Source organism: Heteronotia binoei, chromosome 3 (assembly GCF_032191835.1).
Source record: "Heteronotia binoei isolate CCM8104 ecotype False Entrance Well chromosome 3, APGP_CSIRO_Hbin_v1, whole genome shotgun sequence".
Lineage (NCBI taxonomy): Eukaryota > Metazoa > Chordata > Lepidosauria > Squamata > Gekkonidae > Heteronotia > Heteronotia binoei.
Genome location: NC_083225.1, coordinates 15,698,495 through 15,717,111, shown reverse-complemented (window position 1 = coordinate 15,717,111; position 18,617 = coordinate 15,698,495). Strand labels below are relative to the sequence as shown.

The 18,617-nt window shown below is 47.7% G+C and overlaps 1 protein-coding gene across 1 annotated transcript in view; it reads left to right on the top strand.

Annotated features, from left to right (window-relative positions):
- Positions 1–18,617, top strand: part of PCDH17 (protocadherin 17) — a 303,250-nt gene that overhangs the window by 198,128 nt on the left and 86,505 nt on the right.

Here is an 18,617-nt window from a genome sequence, read left to right as displayed (position 1 = left end):
TCTGAGATCTGATGAAAGCAAGCTGACTGCCCCGATCAGGGCGAATTCCCAAATGGATTGTGTTAAATATAGGGTGCCAGATGACAGCTAAGAACTGGCAGGAGACTGGGGGAACAGGACATGCTCAGCCACCATGGTGTCAATGCCATGATGTTGTGTCCGGTTCAAACCCAAAAGTGATGCCAGGCTGCTGTAGGATTCTGCAGAAATCCTCTGAATCCTGGAATGGCATGATGTCCCTTCTCAGGCTTTTTTGGTAGCAGAAACTCCTTTGCATATTAGGCCACCCCCCCTTGATGTAGCCGATCTTCCAAGAGCTTACAGGGTTCTTCTTACAGGGCTTAGTGGGAGCTCTTGGAGGACTGGCTACATCAGGGGTGTGTGGCCTAGGGTTGCCAAGTCCAATTCAAGAAATATCTGGGGACTTTGGGGGTGGAGCCAGGAGACATTGGGGTGGCTGTGACAAGCATAATTGAACTCCAAAGGGAGTTCTAGCCATCACATTTAAAGGGACAGCACACCTTTTCAATTCCTTCCACAGGAAATAATGAAGGATATGGGCCCCTTATTTTGGGGCTCATAGACTTGGACCCCGTGGTCCAATCTTTTTGAAACTTGGAGGGTATTTTGGGGAGAGGCACTAGATGCTATGCCGAAAATTCGGTGCCCCTACCTCAAAAAACAGTCCCTCCAGAGCCCCAGATACCCGTGGATCAATTTTCCATGATTTTCTATGGGAATAAATCTCCATAGGGAATAATAGAATTCCCAGCAGACATTCCCCCCCCCCCCCGCTTTCTGATGACCCTGAAGCGGGGGGACGGTCTCCAAACCGGGGGATCCCCTGCCCCCACCTGGGAATTGGCAACCCTAGTGTGGCCTAATATGCAAAGGAGTTCCTGCTACCAAAAAAGCCATCATTTCTGGATTTGCCCTGGAAATGATGTCAACCTGGCAAGTTTTGCATTTTTTTTTTCCTCACCAGCCTACCAAGCAGCGGTGCGGGGAATGGGGCAGCCAGTGGAGCATAGCAACCTAAAACCATGTACCAGCTGAGCTCCTTAGTGCTTTCATGATCAGTACTCGTATTGTTCTTGCAAGAAAGGAGATCCATTCTTTGAGACCGGCCCCACATTCGTCTCGGATGGTGTGATTCAAGGCAGATGTGACAAGAATAGGAGGCTTCGATCTCAAGTGAGAAACAGTTTTACCATTTTGCCACTCTTGGCTATAATTTCATATTTGCACTAGTGGCACATGCAAAAAGAAATATCGAAAAAGCTCTATTGTGCCGGAAGGAGCACGGACGAGTGAGACTTTTGAAAAGCAAAACGAATGGGTGTTTCTCAATAACAATTAGCCTTTTTTTTCTTCAGAACAGTAATTTGTTGTCCTCTAAAGAGCAATATGAAATATAAAATCTGTAGATTAAAAAAAAAAAATCCTCACGTACACTAGGGACTCAATGGCTGTTGCGAACAAGGAAACCTTCTGTAACAAAGTGTTCTGATTTGTATTGTACACAAGAAATGCACGCGTCCCAATGCAAATAAACCATTGCTCGGTGTTCATGATGTATAGGAACCACACTATGCAAGTGAAGCAGAACTACCTCCCTGGTTGAAATGCCCTAGAGGTTCTGAGGCATGAATGTCTGAGTTTTAACTCCCTTTTTAAAAAAACAATCATCTAGAAGCAAAGGATAGTCATTTTCAAGTGAATGTTTAACATCGCTGTCACCTTAATAATGGGTTTCTTTATGGAGTTTTTAAAGGAAATGTGCAGACTAAAGGAGGGCCAAATAACCACAAGACTCTATAAGCAAGGAGAACATCAAAGGTTGCCTCTAGGAGCAGAGAAGTGGCAAAATGGATGAAAGCTACTTTAACCCTTCAGTTTCCTGACATTTTGCTACACACCCACACCCCACCACCACCACCACCACCAGTTCCATATCTTTCTCCTTACAGGGAAAAAAGAAAATAATTTGGGAAGGGTAGTTGTTAGCAGGGAAATGGCAGGAGGGGACAGAACTAGGGTTGCCAATCCCCAGGTGGGGGCAGGGGATTCCCCGGTTTGGAGGCCCTCCCCCCACTTCAGGGTCATCAGAAAGCAGGGGGAGGGGAGGGAAATGGCTGCTGGGAGCTCTGTTATTCCCTATGGAGATTTATTCCCATAGAAAATCATGGATAATTGATCCGAAGGTATCTGGGGCTCTGGGGGGGCTGTTTTTTTTGGGTAGAGGCACCAAATTTTCAGTATAGCATCTAGTGCCTATCCCCAAAATACCCCCCAAGTTTCAAAAAGATTAGACCAGGGGGTCCAATTCTATGAGCCCTAAAAGAAGGTGCCCCTATCCTTCATGATTTCCTATGGAAGGAATTGAAAAGGTGTGCCGTCCCTTTAAATGTGATGGCCAGAACTCCCTTTGGAGTTCAATTATGCTTGTCACAGCCTTGATCTTGGCTCCACCCCTAATGTCTCCTGGCTCCACCCCCAAAGTCCCCAGATATTTCTTGAATTGGACTTGGCAACCCTAGACAGAACAGTCACTTGGGTATGTGTGAGTTTGTTAGCACTGCATTGGTAAATTCAAGAAGATATCCAGAAAAGGTGCCTGGAGAGGGTGGTGTTTGGGGATGAGGTGAGATAAATTCTGGGGGACACTCTAGGAATTTCCCTAGAGGTTTCCTGTGATCTTCACCAAAGATACATGAGGAAATTCCTAGTGTGTCACTATGGGGGTCTTTTCTGGCCATTTTTTTCTGCAGTTCCTCTGTTTCTCAAGGGTGGGGGATAAGAGTCAAGGGCCAGAGTTTTCCTGCTGTGGGTAAGCAAATGGGAAGCCAAGTTTGTGTGTCCATTCATGTGTGCGTACATAGACTGGGACAGAGGGATAGAGCTTGGGAGGCAATTTCTTCATTTCCCAGCTATTGTCTGCTTTGGCAAAATAATAACAAATGTGAGGGATGAAAGTTGTTTGCAATCTTTCTCCTTTAGTAGACAGGAGAAAAAAGAAGAAAGGGAGGAACAGGAGAAGCAGGACGGGCAGAATTCACATCTGCGGAAATTCATCCCCCATCTCCAGTTGATTGACGGCTTCAACAAGCTGTTAATTGCCCACTTGGTTAGCTTTAAATGAGTCCTAATTTTTCTGGGTTTGTGATGTAGATTTGCGAGAATTGGGAATTAAGTAGATCTAATTGCCTGCTTTTTCTTTTGTAGACCATTCGGGGAGATGATAGTAACATTTAACAGAAGTTTATTCAATAGTTCTTTTCATCTCTGATTCTTGAGCTGCTTCTCATATAATTGAAAACAATGGTTTGGTTCATGTTGTTCATGTCGAATTTCTGACCGGCCTTTAGAGTCTGTAGCCCATTATTGGTAATATCTCACACTCCTAGTCCTTTAGAAGTTTCATATGCTTTGTTCCTCTGATTAATTTGTAGCAGTGGATTTAGGCTTCCCAAATCCCCCGCCTTGCCTGGTGAGCCCCGATTTGGAGCCTTCTCCCCCCGCTAGCCAAAAATTTGGAACGCGGGGGAGAATGGCGGCCCTTCCCACCCAGCCCCGATCGCAGCAGCCTTTCTTCAGTTTTCCCAGGCTGCTTCCGGTCCCAATCAGCTGGCTGGCGGGGGAGGGGGGGAGAGAGGGAGCCCCGCCCGCAAAGGACCATGTGCCTTTGCACCTCCAGAGGCTTGACTTGAAAGGCTTCCATTTAGGATGGTGTGTCTGTGTGTGTTTCTGTGAAGAAGCTGGCAGCAAATGGTGAGTAGAGAGGCTGATCCGCTGCTTCAGACTGGCCAGAAAGAGGGGGGGGGGAGAGAGGGAAACGTCTTCATTATTTCATTATTGTGATCGATTCTCATAGGGTATAATGAGGAATTGTTCTGGAGGTTTCGGGGGCTCTGGGGGAGCTGTTTTTTTAGGTAGAGGCACCAAATTTTCCATATAGTATCTAGTGCCTCTTCCCAAAGTACCCCCCAAGTTTCAAAACGATTGGAGCAGGAGGTCCAATTCTATGAGCCCCAAAAGAAGGTGCCCCTATCCTTCATTATTTCCTAGGTGATATAAATTCTGGGGGACACTCTAGGAATTTCCCTAGAGGTTTCCTGTGTGCTGTCCCTTTAAATGTGATGGCCAGAACTCTCTTGGAGTTCAATTATGCTTGTCACACCCTTGTTCCTGCTCCGCACCCAGTGTCTCCTGGCTCCACCCCCAAAGTCCCCAGATATTTCTTGAATTGGACTTGGCAACCCTAAGTGGATTAGTGATCCTCAACCATTTTGAGCCCTCAGTCCCCTTTGGAATTCTGGCTCAGGTCAGTGTGCACAGTCGCAAAATGGCTGTCACAGGAGACAGAGCCACCCACAATATGTCAGAGAGCAAGATTTTACATAAATCGTACCTCTTCAACAATTTCAGACAGAAGATCTAACAGAATGTCTTTTAATCTGTGCAGCCAATCCGAAGGCCTGCTGGGCAAAAGCCTCACTTAGCCCAACCCCTTTTCTAAAAGCACTTGACAGGCACCAGGAAAGGTGTCTGTGGGCACATTGGTGCCCATGGGCACCACGTTGGGGACCCCTGCATTAGAGGAACCTGGACTCAGGGCAGTTTTGAATTCCCGCCTACCAGAAGGTAGCCTCCTGACACAGTTCGCCAGTCAAGTATCTATTCAGCATGTCTGTAGTTATTTACCATATTTATATGCTACTTTCCTCTTGTAACTAGGGTCTCCAGCCTCCAGGTGGGGCCTGGTGATCTCCCACTTTAACAAATGATCTCCAACTGGCAGAGATCAGCTTTCCTGGAGAAAATGGCTGCTTTGAAGGGTGGAGTCTAGGGTATTCTGCCATGCTAAGGCCCCTCCCCAAACACCTCCCTCTCCTGGATCCACCCCCAGAGTCTCCACATATTTTCCAGCACAGACCAGGCAACCCTACCTGTAACAAAGGACTCAGGTATCTTTGCATATTGTCAAATCCTGATAAACTGCACTAGAACTGTATAGGAAAAAGGGATTTCAATCAATAGCCTATTTATTTTTTAAAACATAATTAGTTAATTTCGTTGGTTCACAATAACAATTAACTTGGGGAGGGGGGTTATAATTAATTATTGTAAGGAAGAATTATGTTAGGTAAGATTACTATAAAAGCTGGTCATTCACCGAGCAGCGCTCTGTTTTTGTTTTTGTTTTTCATTTTTGCCTTGAAACAATAGGAGAGCATCCAGTTTCGCTTAAAATAAAACTCCCAAGAGATAAAGCAAACTAACAGCAGCTCTTAATAAAAAGTCAGTTCTAATGGTTGCTGTAAATAGGCAGGAGGCCAATTATCTTCTGGCAGAGATGCCTCCAGTTATAACAGGTGCCGGTGGGAAAAGCTCTGCGGTATAGCTAGGTCTTCCCCGAACTGCCACAAGGTTAGGGGGCAGGTGGCTAACAGATGACAGCGGAAGAAAATAAGAAGGCAAAGTGTTGGCCACACAGTGGCGTTTTTTTGGCTTCACGGAATCTTCAAGACATTCTAAGAGCAGGCAGTCCATCGACTAGTCACATGACAATATTTGACCAGTCAACTGACGTGTTCTCGCCCTACTTCAGCAGAAGAACAAGCTGTCGTATTTTCCACATATCATCCAAACAGGTTGGAGGGAAATGGCGCTGCTCTAAACCAGGGTTCCCCAACACAGTCCCATGGTGCCTGTCAGTACTTCCCTCCACACTTTTTCAGAGGTAGGGTTGCCAAGCCAACTGCGGCCTCTGGCGGGGGACTTTTTTTTGCATGCGCTGATGATGTCACCCGCAAGTGACGTCATCATGCTGGCGATGTCGAGCGCCAGCCGCTCTAGGTGTTTCTAGGAAAACTCTATGATACAATAGGTACTATACAGTTTTTTCCCTTCCAAATTGCTAGAGTGTCCGGGAAAACCAGAGTTTTCCCAGAAGTGCCTAGAACAGCTGGTGCTTGATGTCACCAGCACGATGACATCACTTGCAGGTGATGTCATCAAGCTGGCGATGGCGGGGGAGGTTTTCCCTGCCGTCCTAAGGTGGGGGTCGGCAGGTTGGAAACTTCCAGGGTGGGAGAACTCCCGTCAGGTCTGGGGCCTTGGCAGCCCTATTCAGAAAGCAAGTGGGACCATTGGAGGATGGTGCTTGTTATTGGCAGCCCTCATCCCAAGAAGGGTTTTCCATGATCACAATACTGTACTAGATCTGTAACAGCTGGACAGTTGGTAAGCACCCCAGCTTTCCATTTGGCTCCACTTCCTGTGATGGCCATTTTTGGGTTTGGCTCCAGCTCCTGTGGCAGCCATTTTGGGGTGGTGCTCCCCACCCTTTTGCAAAACTCCAAATATGCCCACTTTCCATGTGGCTCTACTTCCTGAGGTGGCCATTTTTGGATTTGGCTCCACCTTCTGTGGCAGCCATTTTGGGGTGGTGACCATAGACCTCAAAACGTTGGAGACCCCTCCTCTAAACCATGGGTTCCCAACCTTTTTGAGCCTGTAGGCGCCTTTGGAATTTTGACCCAACATGTTGGGCCCAGCCACAGCAGATGGAATCAGCCGCAAAATGGCTGCCACAGTTTTCCTTCCTGCTGCCAAAGCAACATTTTATAAATCTGTACAACCATTCAAATCTCAAAAAGCCCAGCCTGGCCCTGCTCACTTTCTAAAAACACTTGGTGGGCACCAAGAAAGGTATTTTTCCAGTTTGGCATAGCGGTTAAGTGTGCGGACTCTTATCTGGGAGAACCGGGTGTGATTCCCCGCTCCTCCACTTGCACCTGCTGGAATGGCCTTGGGTCAGCCAGAGCTCTGGCAGAGGTTGTCCTTGAAAGGGCAGCTGCTGTGAGAGCCCTCTCCAGCCCCACCCACCTCACAGGGTGTCTGTTGTGGGGGGAGAAGATATAGGCGATTGTAAGCTGCTCTGAGACTCTGTCCTTGAAAGGGCAGCTGCTGTGAGAGCCCTCTCAGGCCCACCCACCTCACAGGGTGTCTGTTGTGGGGGGAGAAGATATAGGAGATTGTAGGCCGCTCTGAGACTCTGTCCTTGAAAGGGCAAGTGCTGTGAGACCCCTCTCAGCCCCACCCACCTCACAGGGTGTCTGTTGTGGGGAAAGGAGATAAAGGAGATTGTGAGCTGCTCTGAGATTCTGAGATTTGGAGTGGAGGGTGGAATATAAATCCAATATCATCATCATCATCATCATCATCATCATCATCATCGTGGGCACTGTGGCGACGACCCTGGGAGGGCACCACATTGAAGACCCCTGCTCTAAATCTCCCAAGAATTCATCTTCTTGGACTGACTCCAGGTGAAAGGGGGTTATTATGAAAGTTTAAAATCAACTGCAGTACTTTCATGTCCTTTTTTCCTGTTTGATCACCGTAACAAAAATAGAACAGTCATGTAAATGGGAGTTCAAATGGGGAACACGGAAACGCGCTTCAGTTTTCCTTCTCATATACGATAGTACCCATCTACACCCCCTCCTAACCTTCCTACCGCATTTGCTCCTTGATAATTTTGAGGGAAATCAGTGGGAAAATACAGACTGAAACAGAAGAGGCCAGATAAGCAAACCAGCGTGAGCAACAACCCAAATAGGGTTGCCAATCTGCAGGTGGGGGCAGGGGATCCCCCGGTTTGGAGGCCTTCCTCCTGCTTCAGGGTCATCAGAAAGCGGGGGGCGGGGGGAATGTCTGCTGGGCATTCCATCATTCCCTATGGAGACCCATTCCCATAGGTATAATGTAGAATTGATCTGTGGGAATCTGGGGGGGGGGGGCTGCTTTTTGAAGTAGAGGCACCAAATTTCAGCATAGCATCTGGTGCCTCTACTCAAAGCACTCTCCAGGTTTCAGAAAGATTGGATCAGGGAGTCCAGTTCTATGAGCCCCGAAAGAAGGTGCTCTATCCTTCATTATTTCCAGTGGAGGGAAGGGATTGAAAAGGTGCGCAGTCCTTTTAAATGTGATGGCCAGAACTCCCTTTGGAGTTCAGTCGTCAGGCCTCGGATTCAGCAGGAGCTCACAGGATCTCAGCTCCTGAACCTTTCGGAGGGTTCCCCCTCCTCCTCCCCACCTACCTTGTCCATTGAATAGTAGGTGCAGCTGCATAACAATCCCTGGATTAGGAGAGCGGGCAGCCAGCCAGCCACCAGGGGCTTTGCCACACCCCCAGCAGCCCTCGTTAACCCCTGGAGAAGCCCTTGCCACCCTGAAGAACATAAGAACATAAGAGAAGCCATGTTGGATCAGGCCAACGGCCCATCAAGTCCAACACTCTGTGTCACACAGTGGCAAAAAAATTTATATACACACATACACTGTGGCTAATAGCCACTGATGGACCTGTGCTCCATATTTTTATCTAAACCCTTCTTGAAGGTGGCTATACTTGTGGCCGCCACCACCTCCACCCTTTCTCCACTTCTCCACTTTCTTTACTTCTGATGTGATTTGGGGCGGCAGGTGGCTTGCTGGCCTTTTGACTGGAGGGGGGTGACCAAGGAGAGCCCCATGTGAGTGAGGCCTGCTTGGGTTGTGTGGATCTCTAGCCAGGCCAAGCAGGCCTCGCTTGCCTAGGGCTCTCCTTTCTTGTGTCAGGTCGCTTTTGGCTGGGGGGGGCATATGCTAATGAATTATACTAATGAGCTCCACCACCTATTTTTCTACAAAACGACCCCTGTTAATCATACTTGTCACAACCTTGTCCCACCCCCAAAGTCTCCTGGCTCCACCCCCAAAGTCTCCTGGCTCCACCCCCAAAGTCCCCAATTTCTTGAATTGGACTTAAACCCAAAGCTTATTCTGTCTGGTTCTGAGCAAGCTGAGGCTAGTCTGTACGAAATAAATCTTTACACCTGGCAGTAGCGGTCTCTGTTTTCACCACACTGGAAACCGCAGAAGAACCGGCTTGTGTTTTATTTTCATGGATAATGGTGTTTCTCCCAAGAAATGAATTATACACCTCTAGATGAGCGACAGTTTTCAGGCAGCTGATGCTCAAGGTTGCACACTAAGCAGCATTTTTATTCAGTCATGGGTGCTGGAACTGGTGCCAGACATCCGGCTGAGATGTGGCTCGGGTATAAAGAAAAGGCAAGTCGGTACCTTCGGGAGGAGAGAACAGCAGAGTAAGCAGAGGGCAGGTGCCTATTTGTGTTCCTCGCTTCAGTCTTTGTGGTTTGCAATAAATGTTGCATGCGCTCTCATCAATACGCACCAGTTTGTTTTTTTTAAGGCACACTCCAAGCATGAGTATAGCTTGCTTCCTGCGTTCACAGACAAAGTGCTTGAGATTGTTCATCTCAGCTCGGCTTTACAAAACGGATTGGAAACGAAGAGTGATTTCCGTGTCTCGTTTAGAACCCGGCAGTTCATCTTCTACAGGCCAAACTCACCTGTTGAGCCTAGGGGAAATCCTGGAGGCGGTGCCTGGAGAAGGTGGGATTTGGGGTGGATCAGGAGATCAGAGGGAATGCGATTCTGTGATGTCCACCCTCCAAAGCCACCATTTCCTCCAGGGGAAACTGATCCCCATTGTCCAATGATTGGTTGTCATTCCAGAAAATCTCCATGTACCACAGGGAGGTTGGCAACCCTATCTAAACCAGTTGGAGCAGGCTAGCTACACTCTATGTAGCAATAATAGCCTTTATAATAATAATAATAAATAATAAATTCCATTTCTATCCCGCCCTCCCCACCTCAGCAGGCTCAGGGCGGCTAACAACATTTTATAAAAACATACAATAATAATAATAAAACCTTTAAGTTTAACAATATAAAACATCAACAATAAACTTAATAACATTAAAACCAGTTCAATAAATACAGTTATTCTGCGGTATAGTTCTTCAACCGCGTTGGCGGCTCCTTAATTTCTGATCTTCCTAACAGTCCGGGTGTGCAAATTTGAAAAGGACGGTCTTGCAGGCCCTGCGGAACTGCTCAAGGTTCCGCAGGGCCCGCACCTCCTCGGGGAGTCGGTTCCACAGAGTAGGAGCCGCAATCGAGAATGCCCGTGCTCTGGTGCTCTGATATTTTATCTCCTTCGGCCCGGGGATGGTCATTAGATTTTTCCCGACTGACCTCAGTGCTCTCTGGGGTTCGTATGGGGAAAGACGGTCCCTCAGGTAGGCAGGTCCTCGGCCATATAAGGCTTTAAAGGTAACGACCAACACTTTGTACTGGACTCGGTATACAATCGGCAGCCAGTGCAGTTCACGCAGCCCCGGCTGTATATGCTCCCGTTTTGGGAGCCCCAGCAACAGCCTGGCTGCCGCGTTCTGCACTAGCTGAGTAGATCTTTAAGCTAAGTAGATCAGTTCCCTGGAGGAAAAGGCTGCTTTGGAGGGTGGACTCTATGACATTCTACCCTACTGAGGTCTCTGTCTACCCCCAAATCTCCAGGAGTTTCCCAACCTGTATCTGACAAGCCTATCTCTACCCCCTGCCATTGGAAACACCCTAAGTCCAAGGGACATGTGGAAGAATTGAAATGATCATGGAGGGAAGAATACCTTTTCTGTGTTTTAACAATTTATTAATAACATATGGTTACAATATTTAATTGTCTCTTTTCTATACTAACCCATATGATATTTCAACCCCCCCCTCCAATATTTGACTTCCCTGAAGTTATAAATTTAAATTCAATTATAACGTACCACTAACCAAAGTTCAATACTTTTCTTTTCTCATTAATACTAAAAAATTGTCCAATGTCTTTTTACATTCCACTCTTTCTCCATATATCCTTTAAATTTCTTCCACTCCTTTTTGAATATATCTAAATCATAGTCTCTTAAAGTTTTAGTAAGCTCTTGGAGGATTGGCTACATCAGGGGGGTGTAGCCTAATACGCAAAGGAGTTCTTGCTACAAAAAAAGCCCTGTGGATACTAGGGTTGCCAATCCCCAGGTGGAGGCAGGGGATCTCCTGGTTTGGAGGCCCTTCTCCTGCTTCAGGGTCATCAGAGAGCAGGGAGGAGGGAAATGTCTGCTGGGCATTCCATTATTCCCTATGGAGACTGATTCCCATAGGGTATAAAGGAAAATTGATCTGTGGGTATTTGGCACCCGGGGGGGGGGCTGTTTTTTGAAGTAGAGAAACCAGATTTGCAGCATCGTATCTGATGCCTCTCCTCAAAACACCCTCCAAAGCTCAAAAAGATTGGACCAGGGTCGGATTCTATGAGCCCCCAAAGAAGGTGCCCCTATCCTTCATTATTTCCAATGTAGGGAAGGCACAATTGCACTCCCAATTATGCTTGTCACAACTTTGCTCCTGGCTCCACCCCCAAACTCCCCAGATATTTCTTGAATTGGGCTTGGCAACCCTAGTGGATACCCATTGGGGAGAAAATAATAATTAAGTACTCTCTTGTTGCAACCAACTCATAGTGACCTCCATGGAGTTTTCAAGGCAGGAAGTGTTCAGAGGTGGTTTGCCATCGCTAGCCTCCATGTCATGACCCTGGACTTCCTTGGTGGTCTCCCAACCAAGTATTAACCAGGACTAACCCTACTTAGCTTCTGAGATCAAATGAGATCAGGCTAGCCTTTGCCATTTTCTCCCATAGTGCTCTGATGGGTGCTGCTGGTGGCGGGCCAGGGAAACCCTCACAAGGGGGGTTTCCAAGCAAGAGATGTTCAGAGGTGGCTTCCATGGTTTACCTCTATGTCATGACTGGGGGTGCCAAGTCCATTTCAAGAGATACCTGGGGACTTTGGTGGTGTAGCCAGAAGACTTTGGGGGTGGAGCCAGGAGCAAGGGTGTGAGAAGCATAACTGAACTCCAAAGGGAGTTCTGGCTATCACACCTTTTAAATGCCTTCCCTCCATTGGAAATAATGAAGGATAGGGGCACCTTCTTTGGGGGTTCATAGAATTGGACCCTCTGGTCCCATCCTTTTGAAACTTGAGGGGGGTGTTTTGAGGAGAAGCTCCAGAGGCTATGCTGATAATTTGGTGCCTTTACCTCCCAGAGCCCTGTGGATCAATTCTCCATTATTCACTATGGGAATCGGTCTCTGTAGGGAATAATGGAGTGCCCAGCAGATATTTCCTCCCCGCCCCCCGCTTTCTGATGACCCCTGAAGTGGGGGGAGGGCCTCCAAACTGGGAGATCATCTCCGTGGTCACTGTGCTTCAAACCCATGGGATGAACCACACCCGAATGCCAAGTCCATCTATTTGTAATTGAATGTTTATCCTCTGTTCACACCACAGTGGAAACTGTAGAGGAACCAGCTTGTATTTTGTTTCCATGGATAATGGTGTTCCTCCCAAGAAATGAATTATACACCTCTGCCCTCTTGTCTGCAGAATGGATGGAGCATTGGTCTCCTGTATGAATTACCTGTATATAAATGATTTGAAGCTCGTAGAAGCCTCCTGTGAAACAGGGCATTAAGCGCATCCCTGTCACGATCTTGTGCCTTGCTGCTTCCAACTTTCACACTGGCTGTGATTGAAAGAAGATTTGGAGCATTAGACTCTATTCACACAGCTCACCATACCACATCCTGGATTTCCAGCTTTAAAGGATAAACATTCAATTACAAATAGATGGACTTGGCATTCGGGTGTGGTTCATATTTGCACGTTGTTTTGTATTGTATTATTTTATAAGTGAATTTTGTTATAAAATGTTCAAATCTTCTATAATTGAGGCTGGTTTGGCATGGATGCCTTAGTGCTTCTTACCTGCCCCACCTGGAGATTGGCAATCCTAGTCATGACCCTGGACTTCCATGGTGGTCTCCCGTCCAAGTACAAACCTTGCTTAGTTTCCCATGTCTGAGAAGCTCAGGCAATTCTGTGCTATTCAGAACATAAGAACATAAGAGAAGCCATGTTGGATCAGGCCAATGGCCCCTCCAGTCCAATACTCTGTGTCACAGAAGAACCTAAGAGAAGCCCTGTTGGATCAGGCCAATGGCCCCTCCAGTCCAACACTCTGTGTCACAGAAGAACCTAAGAGAAGCCGTGTTGGATCAGGCCAATGGCCCATCCAGTCCAATACTCTGTGTCTCATAAGAACATAAGAGGAGCCCTGATGGATCAGGCCAATGGCCCATCCAGTCCAACACTCTGTTTCACAGAAGAAAATAAGAGAAGCCCTGTTGGATCAGGCCAGTGGCCCATCCAGTCCAACACTCTGTGTCACAGAAGAACCTAAGAGAAGCCCTGTTGAATCAGGCCAGTGGCCCATCCAGTCCAACACTCTGTGTCACAGAAGAACTTAAGAGAAGCCATGTTGGATCAGGCCAATGGCCCATCCAGTCCAACACTCTGTGTCACACAGTGGCCAAAAAAATTATATATACACACACACATACACTGTGACTAATAGCCACTGATGGACCTCTGCTCCATATTTTTATCCAATCCCCTCTTAAAGCTGGCTATGCTTGTAGCCGCCACCCCCTCCTGTGGCAGTGAATTCCACATGTTAATCACCCTTTGGGTGAAGAAGGACTTCCTTTTATCCATTTTAACCTGCCTGCTCAGGCTTCTAGAAAGGTAGGATCTAAATGAAGTAAAATAAATATTCACCGAGTATGCAAATATTTCATTGTAATTCATCATGCTGCCAAATGTGGGAAAGAAATGACTGAGAAGTGCAAAAAGGTAGTAATGTGAAACCACACATAGACAATACTGATGTAATGTGTTGGCAGTGCTTATGAATACTAGGAGGGCATAAGCATGACTTACACATGATGTGGAGCAGTAAATATGCCTTGCTATGCAGTGGCTCTCGTGGATGTGGAAACAAAGAACTGGTTTAATTTCATGAAGGCATTTTTTACTTGTTCCAAATCAATATTTTTCCACACTGCGGGAGATGGTTTTCTACCGTGCATGGAGATCATAGGCCCTGTGCGTCAGTATATTGTTGTGGGAAATATAAAACAAGTGAAGTCTTTTTTCCAAGTGTTTTATAAGAAGCAATACGCACAGTAAATCCAGGTCCTTGGTATAGGGGCTACAGTGCTGTGCTAAGATCGGGGAACCCAAGGTTCAAATCTTCACTCTGCCGGGGATGACTTTGGGCCAATCATAGAATCAGAATCATAGAGTTGGAAGGGATCTCCATGATCATCTAGTCCAATTCCCTTCACAATGCAGGAAACTAACAAATGCCTCCCCCTAAACCCACAGGATCTTCATTGCTGTCAGATGGCCATCTAGTACAGTGGTGGGATTCAAATAAATTAACAACAGGTTCTATGTCCTAATGACCATTTTAACTATATCAAAAGATATACCGAAAGGTAGTTTAATAATTCACGCATTAAATACTGCAATAAGAACAGTAAAAGAGGTAAAGACAACTAGATTATGTTTAAAGAAAGATTTATTGAAGATATTTCCATATTGGGAGTTCTGGCCCTCACATTTAAAGGGATGGCACACCTTTTCAATGCCTTCCTTTCATAGGAAATAATGAAGGATAAGGGCACCTTCTTTTGGGGCTCATAGAATTGGACCCCCTGGTCCAATCTTTTTGAAACTGGGAGGGTATTTTGGGGAGAGGCACTACCGTCCTCCACTGCGAAGACTGCCCATTTATACTCACTCTCTGTTTCCTATTACTCAGCGGGCGTTTTCACGACCCCCCTGTTCACCGCGCAGGATCTGCGCGGATTTCGCATGTAAAGCCGCGGAGCAGCCGGAAGAGCCGGAAACTCCCGGCGCTTTTGCGGCGCAAACGTAAACCACCAAAAAGCAGTTTCCGTTTGTGCGGCTTTTGTGCCGAGAGTTTCCTCAATAACCCGTGTTCATCAATGTGCCTGCTCATTCTGTCCTTGATAATGGTTTCTAACAACTTTCCCGGTATTGAAGTCAGACTGACTGGCCTGTAATTTCCCAGAAATCCTCTGGAACCCTTTTTAAAGATGGGGGTGACATTTGCTACCTTCCAGTTTTCAGGAACGGAGGCAGATTTCAATGAAAGATTACATATTTTTGTCAGAAGATCAACAAGTTCAACTTTGAGTTCTTTCAGAACTCTCGGATGTATGCCATCCGGACCTGGTGACTTATTAGTTTTTAATTTGTCTATCAGTTGTAGGACCTCCTCTCTTGTCACCTCAATCTGACTCAGGTCTTTCAACACCCCTTCCAAAATTAGTGGTTCTGGAGCGGGCAAACACTTCTCATCTTCCACAGTGAAGGCAAAAAATGCATTCAACTTCTCAGCCATTTCCCTACCCCTGATGTAGCCCATCTTTGTATTCAGGTACTCATGATGTTATACATGGTTTACTAGCCTCCCCCTTTAAATCCGCACAACCTTGTGCAGTAGGTGGGGCTGACAGACACAGCACCATCCTTAGGAGATCTAACTCAGACTCTCACGCAGGTCTATGCAACTGGGCTGCATAGGGAAATGGCTTTAGGATTGCACTGATAGTGACTGATTGAAATCAGCCTGTGAGTTTTGCAGGAATCTGACCTTCAGTCTTCCCAGTCCAGAATTCTGATTGCAACAAATCTTGGCTTCTTCTTCTGGCCAAAAAAGTACCTTTTCAGGTTCAGATATATTGGACTGGGAATATATTGGTAATTCCAATATTCCTGAATTCCAGATACCTGTATGGTAATTGGATTTGGAGGGCCCCCCCCCCCATTTCCAGTTTTTTCAGGACCATTATTCTGTATGGGGAATGGCTGGGGAAATGGAACAGTTGTTTTGAAAGATTTCCAGGTGGCCGGGGGAGTTGTTTTTAGAAGAAGAAGAAGATATTGGATTTATATCCCGCCCTCCACTCTGAAGAGTCTCAGAGGGGCTCACAATCTCCTTTCCCTTCCTCCCCCACAAAAAACACCCTGCGAGGTGGGTGGGGCTGGAGAGGGCTCTCCCAGCAGCTGCCCTTTCAAGGACAACCTCTGCCAGAGCTATGGCTGACCGAAGACCATTTCAGCAGGTGCAAGTGGAGGAGTGAGGAATCAAACCCGGTTCTCCCAGATAAGAGTCCGCACACTTAACCACTACACCAAACTGGCTTTTAGAGGCACAAGCACCACAATCGCAGGGAAGCTGCTGGTGCCTGTCCTTTCAATCAGTGGCTCCCAACCTTTTTGGCACCAGGGACCAGTTTTGTAGCAGACAATTTTTCCATGGACTGTGGGGGGTGGTGCAGGGGTTCTTGCTGCCCCAGGCCACCCTGCTCCCATGTCCCTGCCCCCATGGGGGTCTTTAAATACGGGGGAGACTGGGGCTGCTTCTGGCCACCTCCCCTGGAAGGGGAGGCAGCCTCAGAGCGAGGCCACACTGCCTCTTTCGTCCACCACCGTCTTTGGAGTGAGGCTGTGTGGGTGGGCAAAAGGGGTGGTGGAGCAAGCCTGCTCTCCTCTATGCCTGGGAAGCAGGGCTTGGAGGAGAGCACACACCGCTGATCCATCCCACCGCTCTCAGCTTCCCAGATCTGTGCCCCAGGAAGCCAAGAGTGCTGTCCCTGTGCAGCCTGGATGCTAACACACCACGGACCGGGACCAGTCCATGGCCTGGGGGTTGGGGACCCCTGCTTTAAATAACCCCCAAGTTTCAAGTCGATTGGACCAAGGAGTGAGTCCAATTTTATGGGCCTCTGAACATTATTTCCAGTGGAAGGGGGGACAGAAAACCCTGCAAGCTGCTTCCAGGGCAAACCCCCCCCCCCCATGTCTGCAAGTAGGAATCACTGACAGACAGCGAGTTCAGCAGAACTTCTACAGAACTCAGTAATCCCAGAGGAACCACAAGCCAATGTGTCAAGCCAGAGAACCAAAATCAAACCAGAGAATCTTGCAGTGGAACCTGAAGCGGGGTGGGGCTGGGAGGTTCAAGCCCATTACAACCAGTGTACAGACTGCTATGGAAGTGTCAAACTCATTTTGTTATGAGGGCCGAATCTGACATCAAGGAGACCTTGTCTGGCTGGGCCATGTCAGGCTGGGCCATGTGTGTTCCTATTTAAAGATTAGGTAGCAAAGATACAAACTTTATAAAGGACACAAACACAAATATATTTCCTAAAAAACTTAAAACATGCTAAAAGCATTAGCACTTGTTGGTCTTAAAGGTGCTTTCTTTGTATTTCTCCCACGGGATCCAGGGAACTGGGCAAAGGAAGCTCTGGCTCTTTCCTTCCTTCCCCAGGGGACTGGGGGGGGAGCCTCAGCAAATAGAAGGAAGAGAGGCTTCACTCAGTATCTCTGCTGTGCGATTGAGGGAGCCTGGCAAAGCAAGCTATTCCTCCTCCTTCCTCCCCAAGGGAGGAGCCTCAGCCAATGGAGAAAATAGAAGTTTTGCTCTGCAGTTCCTGTGCAATTGAGGGAGCCTTGCAAAGCAAGCTGTTATACAGAAAGGAGAAAGAAGGAAGCAGATGACAGTCAGTTGCTCAGGGGCCTGATAGGAGCCCTCCGAGGGCCTGATTCGGCCCCCAGGTCAGATATTTGACACCCCGGCTTTGCAGAACGAAGTGTCACTCTGGCAATGTGAGCTTAAAAGGCTGGCCTCCCTAAAAAAACAGTGTGCCAACCAAAGCTGGTTATACAAGCTTGAGCAAACACGGGTGGAGGACTCACATGTCCAGGCAGAGGGTTTTTTTTACCATCACCTGAAAGCTACTACAGTTGGGGCACCCAAACGCATGCCACAGAACCCATCTGAACAGATCACCAGTTGGCTGGGGAAAAGCCCGGCTATCAAGCCTTGTTTTGCATACATGGCAACACGCTCCAATATTTATCTCTCTGCAAAAAGAAAAATCTGTCACCTAATTTGACTGCCATTTGCAAAAAACCCAAACAAGCCCGACGCCCCCACAAGCGTTTGCAGCCCACAGACCTTCGCCTACTCATCCTTCCAGGAATGAAAGTGGGCGGGGCTTCCTGACTCCGCGAGTGCGCACGAGCGAGCGGAGCCCTTCTTTGCCGAGGGGCATGCCGGGTCTGGTAGTCTTTCGAGCCTCCTGCCTGCTGCGCTACCGAGCGCAAGGACTACGAGTCCCAGAAGGCGCCGCGGTGGTTAGCTTGAGCTGCTTTTTCCTCGGTGCCTGGGTTTTAATCACACGTGGGAGTGGTGAAGCTGGAAGGGGCTGGAGGGAGTGAGACGCAATTCCTGGCAGGGCACGCGTCTAACTTGTTCGCTTGGGCTTTTTTGCAGTCTGGTGGGGAAAAGAAACTGGTGAGTTTTAGGCACTTAGAGGGGAAAGTCCCCGTTGATCCGAGGGTGCCCGACCAACAAACGGTTCTATAGAACCGATAGCGCATTAGGTAACGGTTCCATAGAACTGGTGCGAACCTGCTGAATCCCACCACTGATCTAGTATCTGTTTAAAAACCTCCAAGGAAGGAGAGCCCAACACCTCCTGAGGAAGCCTGTTCCACTGAGGAACCGCTCTAACAATCGGGAAGTTCTTCCTAACGTTGAGCCGGAAACTTTTTTGATTTAATTTCAACCCATTGGTTCTGGTCCTGCCTTCTGGGGCCACAGAAAACAATTCCACACCATCCTCCAAATGGCAGCCCTTCAAGTACTTGAAGATGGTGATCATATCACCTCTCAGCCGCCTCCTCTCCAGGCTAAACATGCCC